General features: G+C 43.4%; 1 long non-coding RNA gene across 1 annotated transcript; it reads right to left on the bottom strand.

The window, feature by feature from the left end:
* LOC110435760 lies at window positions 968-2045 on the bottom strand. The gene is made up of 2 exons (XR_002453621.1): window positions 1401-2045; window positions 968-1248 (listed from the first exon to the last, which is right to left on the bottom strand). It is a non-coding gene; the product is annotated as an uncharacterized LOC110435760 (long non-coding RNA).

The following is a 7485-nucleotide window of genomic DNA, read 5'->3' as shown; positions in this document are numbered from 1 at the left end:
CACTACTATATTATATACAATAAGTATGACCACATACTCTATGTATGCATGCATGCATACTTAATATATTATTCTACACCGCAAGTCAAAACTGAGTAGAAAAAATACTGAGCAGTACTGAACAACGTTCAATATCATCCAGTCATACACCCACAACCACAAAATATTGAACAATACTGAAACACGAGTACTGAACAATACTAAATTCTGTTCAGTATAACAGTTTGGTGTAGAATAGTATTCTACACCTAGAGTATAACAGAATTCAGTATTCTACAGTACACGCATCTTCAGACCAGCTACACTTATCATTCTCACTTCTCCTGCGCTTGCAACATGTTGCATTGAGATACAATGCTGCAGAAAAATCGTATTCTTGGTATGTTCTTGCTGTCAAGATTACCTTTCAAATAGGTGACAAAAGAATTTCAGCGTTAACAAGTTGACGTTCATGCTGCCAAGATTACTACAACTTTCAATTAATCCCCTATAAATCACTGAAACATGACTGTACACTTTGGTCTTCCACATCAGAAGAAAAATCGTATTCTTGGTATGTCACTTGCCTACAAGCATGTAATAACTGTTGTTTTAAATGGTACAGTACAGAGTAGAAAGAGAGCTTTATATTTCACAGTACATCATTAGCAAGCTATCCTAGTTATTTACGTTGCCGAAACATGGACAAATAAATGCTGGAAGCCTATGCAAGTCCAAATCACGGGTGAATATCAGGTGTGGAAGTTCAGAGGATTAAGTACTTTAGGCATGATCTAAATTTTCAGAACGCAGTTACAACTTACAACTCAGAAGAACCTTACAAACTCCACCACTGCTCAACCAAATATAGTAACAACAGTGGGGAATTTTTGTCATACATGTCTGAACGGAATATTTATTCTACCAATTTTCCTATTTTATCAGCTTTAAGAACAAATATATATTTGCCAGGTTCAGAAAATATTAGTAAACCTAGAACTCAGATCTAAACATTTATACTACGTATGTATAAAGAATAGGAGCATGATGCTTCACATTATTTTATAGTCCAAATAAACACAAAACGATAAATGTCCAAACAAGATTACAAACCAAGTAATTATGATTAATGACAAGGACCCTGTATCGTGGCACTGATGTAGATCCTAACTCCACCTTCGTTGTTTTTGCTGCTCTATATATCCCACAAAGTCCTCAAATCAACCGATTTTGATTTGTTCTTCATTTTGTAAACCAAGCAATACTAAACTGCAATAGACAATATCACTATAAGTTACTAAACTCTGTGTCTCCGTCTCTAAACCAGTTGCAACCAAGAACTCAAGATCCAAGAATATAAGAATTGAAGTAATGAAGTAAGAAGTATCAAGAAATCAAGAATAGAAGTATAGAACCTAGACCTGAACAGAGCAACCAGCGAGCACTGGGCACTGGCTCCACGCAGGCAGCAGCAGGGCAACAGGCCACCGCGCCCTCGCCTCCGCCTCGCCGCGCCGCCGCACGCGCGACCGCAGTCCGCAGTCCGCAGGCCGCAGCCCGCTCCGGCTCCGGCGCTCCGCGCAGGCAGCAGCAGGGCAGCAGGCCACCGCACCCTCGCCTCCGCCTCGCCGCGACACCGCGCCGCCGCACGCGCGACCGCAGTCCGCAGGCCACAGCCCACTCCGGCTCCGCGCAGGCAGCAGCAGGGCAGCAGGCCACCGCGCCCTCGCCTCTGCCTCGCCACGACGCCACGCCGCCGCACGCGCGACCGCAGTCCGCAGGCCGCAGCCCGCTCCGGCTCCGGCGCTCCGCGCAGGGAGCAGCAGGACAGCAGGCCACCGCGCCCTCGCCTCCGCCTCACCGCGACACCACGCCGCCACACGCGCGACCGCAGTCCGCAGGCTGCAGCCCGCTCCGGCTCCGCGCAGGCAGCAGCAGGGCAGCGTAGGCCACCGCGCCCTCGCCTCCGCCTCGCCGCGACGCCACCGGTCGCCTAGGGTTCACCTCGCACGGTCACGCTCAGTCCGCGCCGCGAGACCGTGACGAGCCGAGGAGGCCAAACCGAAGGGGGCTCGGGGGAATTGGAAGTGAGCCGTTGATCGTGATCTGACGGTGGATGAAGATTGCTCGTCTAGCAGGCCAGTTGGGTCCCATGGAAACATATTGCTTTTGGGCCAAAATTTAGCAACGGATGATCTGACTCAGTTACTCATATATAGCGACAGACAATCCAATGCAAAAGTAAAATAATTATAGCAACGGACCATCCATCGAAATATTGAATTTTAGCAACGGAGGATCCGAGGGACACCTTTAGCAACAGACCGTTCAATGCTAATTTTTATCTTCAGCAACGGACGTCCGATGTTGTTTTAGTGTTGTGGTGAAGTGCTCACTCGCCCTTCTCTCTCTCTCCCTCACTTGCCCTCCTCTCTCTCCCTCACCCTAGTAGCAAAGTGGAGGCGGCGTGAAGGCCTCCACCATCCACGGTGGCGCCACACGGGGCGGTCCGTAATAGCAATGGTGGTGCTCAGGGTGGCCATCACCGATCTAGCGGTGCTCATGGTGGCCACACCACATGCGGATCTGGCAGCTTGCGGGAGACAGCGGACGAGGTCCAATGAGCACGCATCTCTTCTAGGTAATAGTAGCCCTCTCTTTCTCCATCTCTCCTAGCTCATCTCCCTCACTCTCTCTTTCTCCTAGGGCGAACAGCGGTTCAGAACGGCGGTGGGTCTGACAATAGCAAGCAAGTAGCGTCAATGCCACCCAGATCTTCAAAGGCTACGGTTGCAGGGCTTGGAATCAGAGAGCGGCGTCGATGGTGCCCGGATCCGGCCGGCCACTGGAGATGTGGATCTGGCCCGTAGCAGCGATGGCGCATGTGGTGGCGGTGGTATGGACGAGGAGCATGACGGCGGGCTCGATAGGGCTCAATAATGGGCTCAATTGGGCTAGCTCTGTCTTTTTTATATTTTATTAATCGGTTAATGGAGGCGTACACCCTAAAATGCCCACCTCCACTAAACTATTAATTGGCAGGTATGGCAACCGCCTCAGTTAAGCCGTGATTAATCGAGGCCATCGATTGGAGGTGGTTGCATTGCCCACCTCGATTAACCTATTGTCCCCGCATCAAATAAGATTCTTCTAGTAATGAGTAAGGATACTACTACAGATGCTGAAGGTAAAAGCATCTTTGCGTATATGTATTGAAGAGCTTATTACAGACCCCTGTTATCTAGTTGTGTCTCTATTATTTAACTGTAGTCACTCTTTTGGACAGTTTATATTGTTAGGCAAATTACGTGATGAAAATGACATTTGTTGTGATTCTTGTGTATAAAAAAGTTGTAGATAACTTACTTATCTTGGTTGTGTTAAAATTCCATGGCATTTATCCAAATGGTTAACTATGAGATATGGTTGTTCAAAATTGGTCCTCAGAAATGTTCATTCTTTGGAATTTCTGGACAGATCTAGGAATTTAATTTATGGTGTTTGACCTTTATAACTATTCAATTAGCTTACGGAAGTTGTAGAAAATTTCATAAGCTTTCCAGACAGTTTTGTTTCAAGTTCGTGTGCATTACTCCAATTATAAGCAAAACGTGTAGCTGTTGTGTCTTATGTTTAAGTAATTTAAATGTGGTCTTGCCTTTGTCTTTTTTGACCCTTGTAATGTGTTAAGTGTGGTTCTCTTGTTAAGTACATGATTGACTTGTTAAGCAAATAGTCAGAATGCCTACTTTATTAATTTTCAAATATTGCTTGTGGTGCTACTTTGCAATTTATTAACCGTATCAAAGACAGGCTGATCGCATGGCTGGCCATTTCGTGAGCCAGAAGTCCTAGGTTTCAATGGCTTTGTATCGTGGAAGGGATTCGATCCAGTGTTGCCGAAAGTACCGTATAATCATCCAAGCATAGTAAGCAACTCTATATGTTTCAAATACGCCTCCACAAATATATATGTATATATGTGATTCTTAAATATACTTTAGAAAATTGACCTACATTTGGCTTGAGGAGACCTTGATGAAATCCGATGATCTCATAATTTGGAGTCCCTATCTCGGCGAACGTGATGGGTTCCTTCGTTCTGCTGTACTAATATAATAGAAGAATGTACGTATTAATATAATAGACAGCTGTCTAGCAACTGATACGCTGTGAATGCATGACCAAATGGAGGGCGTAAACCACAGACTCGCGTGTTGATTGACTTGGCCCTGTGCAAAACGCATGTGAGCCTTGTACTGCTCATCCACTGTGCAAGCAAAGACAACAAGCAACGAGACAGAGTAGACTTTAGCGGATACCGAACTCTGGCTCTATATATGTACCCTAGCTTAGCGTACACGTTGCAACTATATATATCACAATCCTAAAGGGGAAAAAAAAAGCTTGATAGAAACTGACCTTTTTGTTTATATTTCTAGAAAAATAGATAGTTGTGTTTCATTGTTATTATGTTGACTGAAACTGACCTTTTTGTTTATATTTCTAAAAAAATAGATAGTTGTGTTTCGTTGTTATTACGTTGACTGACCGGGACGCTAGCGACTCAGGCCTAATAAGTATGAAGGCCTGATTGGTTCAAGAGGAGAGGGGCGTCCAAACGTTTGTGCCATTACTATATACTAATAAACATACCTGTACATTGCCGGATTGTGGAAGAACATACTACTTCCTTCACCGTGAAATATAAGACATGCATGTATTTCAAAATTAAAAGTTTATTATTTTTACTAACAATTAGCCTAATGTATAAAAATATTATACTGAAAAGGTAGTTTCATTAGTTCTATATTTTGAAAATACTTATAATGCTAAAACTTCTGTTCCTATTAATCGTGTGTATTATCAGAGAAATTATACGTCAATATATGTTCTGAAAGACCGCATAAAATTGAAATATGGCTTATATTCTGTGATGGGATATAGGAATCTAGCATACAACTCATTCTAAACTGTTAAACCATACAATGGGGCAGTGTATATGCTCTCAAATCTACTCCATCCGTCCCCAAAAAAGAAAATACGGTTCTTGTTTTACAACGAGAGGTCTAGCAAACCAAGCAAAAAGACAACGGACTCGAATATATATATATATATATTTCTTTGATTTCGATCGGATCCAAATTATATGGATGGCGATGCCCTAACGATGCAGCTAGTTGGTCCGGCCACTTGATCCTGGTGACCGATCAATTGATCAGTTGAGGTATTTGTTTGCATGTGTGGGCCACATAAGTCGCTGCCGCCGCCACTGTTTCCAACTCGGACAAGTTGATCGCATTGTTGTTTTGTTTGCTCGCACGACGCACGGGTCGTCCAAAGAATACTATATCCTATCCTCTGCACCCCAACAATATAGAACAAACCTATGGCTTTGTAGAAACTGACCATTTAACTTCTTTTTATATATATAAGACACTTCATAGACGCGCATTCGCGTGCATGACAAATGCGTCCGCACGAGATTCTCTCAAGCATCTCCAAGAGTTTGTTATCTTTTACTTGGCAAATTTTGTATTTTGCCAACTCTCAAAACAATTTCCCAAGTAAAAAAGAAAATATCTCCAAGAGTTTGCTATTTTTAATTTGTCATAACAAAAAAAAAGGAGACCTATTTTGTTACCCGTCAACAGTACATCACGACTCATATCCTTCACGCGAGATTGACGCAACCGGTCATCTGCTCCCTGTGCTGCAGGTATCTTCCCTCTGACGACCATGAGCTATATTTTATTGTGATGGACATGAGCTAGTAGCATTCAATACCACTAGCTAGCAGGGTTTTATTTCCGAATCACAAAGAGGAGCAGACACTCAATGTCCTTTCGGCAGGAGAATTATTTCCGAATCCCAAAGAGGAGTAGACACTCAACATCCTTTCGGCAGGAGACAAGGACCTACAACAGCAGGCGGCTTGGATTAAATTAAGCATCACGAGGAGGAGCAAACAACCAATGTTCGTCGCTTTTATGTACCAGGAGCGCCATCACTCGCGCGTGCAGGAAACTCTGATGCGCAGTGGATACGCGTGCGCATATATGTGCTTAAGGAGGGAAAGGATGCCAAGTTCCCAAAATTGCCAAGTCGATTTGCCAATCTATTGGAGAGTAAGTTTCTTGTCTTGCCAAATTTTCAAGGATGGCAACCTCATTTAGTTAGCAAACTCTTGAAGATGTGCCGCCACGCCGGGCATTTACCTATCCTTAAAGGTACTCATACTTGTAAGATAGGTATGCATATAGCCATATGTAGAGGCCTACAGGCGTACATATATCAGTGTTTGAGATTGTATTATTATATAATAAATAATTACTATTGTAAGTTAATCTGCTTACAGCTGCTTTCCATCTCACGGACGGTGGCATACGTCATTCAAAAACAAGCATCGGTGTTTTGCCAACTAGAAGGCAGGGAGGAGCATTAAGCTGCTGGGCTATCGAATCCACCAGTTTACTTCAACATCATGGTGTAGGTGCTTGGGGATACTCCCTCCATCCAATTAGAAGGCAGAGAGAGTGTCAAACGGAAGGTATATAATACAACTTACTAAGTGTTGGAAAGCAGTTCCCGAACAGGTTTGGAAGAGGAGAGTGAAAGGTGGCGAGTGAAAGGAGGCGGCTAGGGTTTGTTGATAGGGGTTGGGAGAGAGAGCCCCCCTTGCCCTCATGATTATGGCGTTATATAGGCAAGCAGAAATTTACGAGCGACTCCCTCGTAGGGGTGGATTTTACATGCCACTCCAATGGCTTTAGTTGGGCCTCTTCTAGGGGACTTGTCCAATGTGAATATGACATGTCCGAACACTAAGAATTATGATATAAAATAAATAATATAAGATCAAAAAATATACTTTTATGGTAAATTTAGTTGGATATATAAATATGATTACTATTTACTATAAATTTATTCAAACTTTGTCTATGGCACGAACGAGGGGTGAGATGTGAGAGACGGACAGAAGGGAGACGGAATGGCTCCGTGGGCAAGAAGAGCGAGGCGAAATTGGTATTTCCTATTGCTACCTGGGACCCACACTAATTTTTTTAGATAAGGGATAAAAAATATCCGCCCTCTACATCTAAAGATGTACACAACCAATTATTACAAAGTTTGGGAATAAAAAGGAAAAGCAAACCATGGTCTCAGACATTTGACCAGGACTCTAAAGTAAATAGTAAAAATATTTTTATCCTTTATTAGAAATATCTAAAGCAATTGTCTCTAATCTCTTGCTTATTGAAGATAGGATGTCCTTGGTTTGCTCATCACGCTGCAGCGGGGCCCAAAAGCAGAGCTAATAGGCTCCCCTGAAAATAACCTTCATAATAGAGTTAGTTTTGAGTTTGTTAAAAATAACATCATTCCGGCAACGCCAAATAGCGTAGCACATGGGACCCACACTAATGTCCTACATTATGGACAATGTAACAACTGATAGCAGGCGGACTTGAGGTCCACTCTAAGTTCATTCTAGCTCAAGCTCGA

Source organism: Sorghum bicolor, chromosome 5, assembly GCF_000003195.3.
Source record: "Sorghum bicolor cultivar BTx623 chromosome 5, Sorghum_bicolor_NCBIv3, whole genome shotgun sequence".
Lineage (NCBI taxonomy): Eukaryota > Viridiplantae > Streptophyta > Magnoliopsida > Poales > Poaceae > Sorghum > Sorghum bicolor.
Note: the sequence above shows the minus strand (reverse complement) of the source record. Positions and strands in the feature narration are given on the sequence as shown.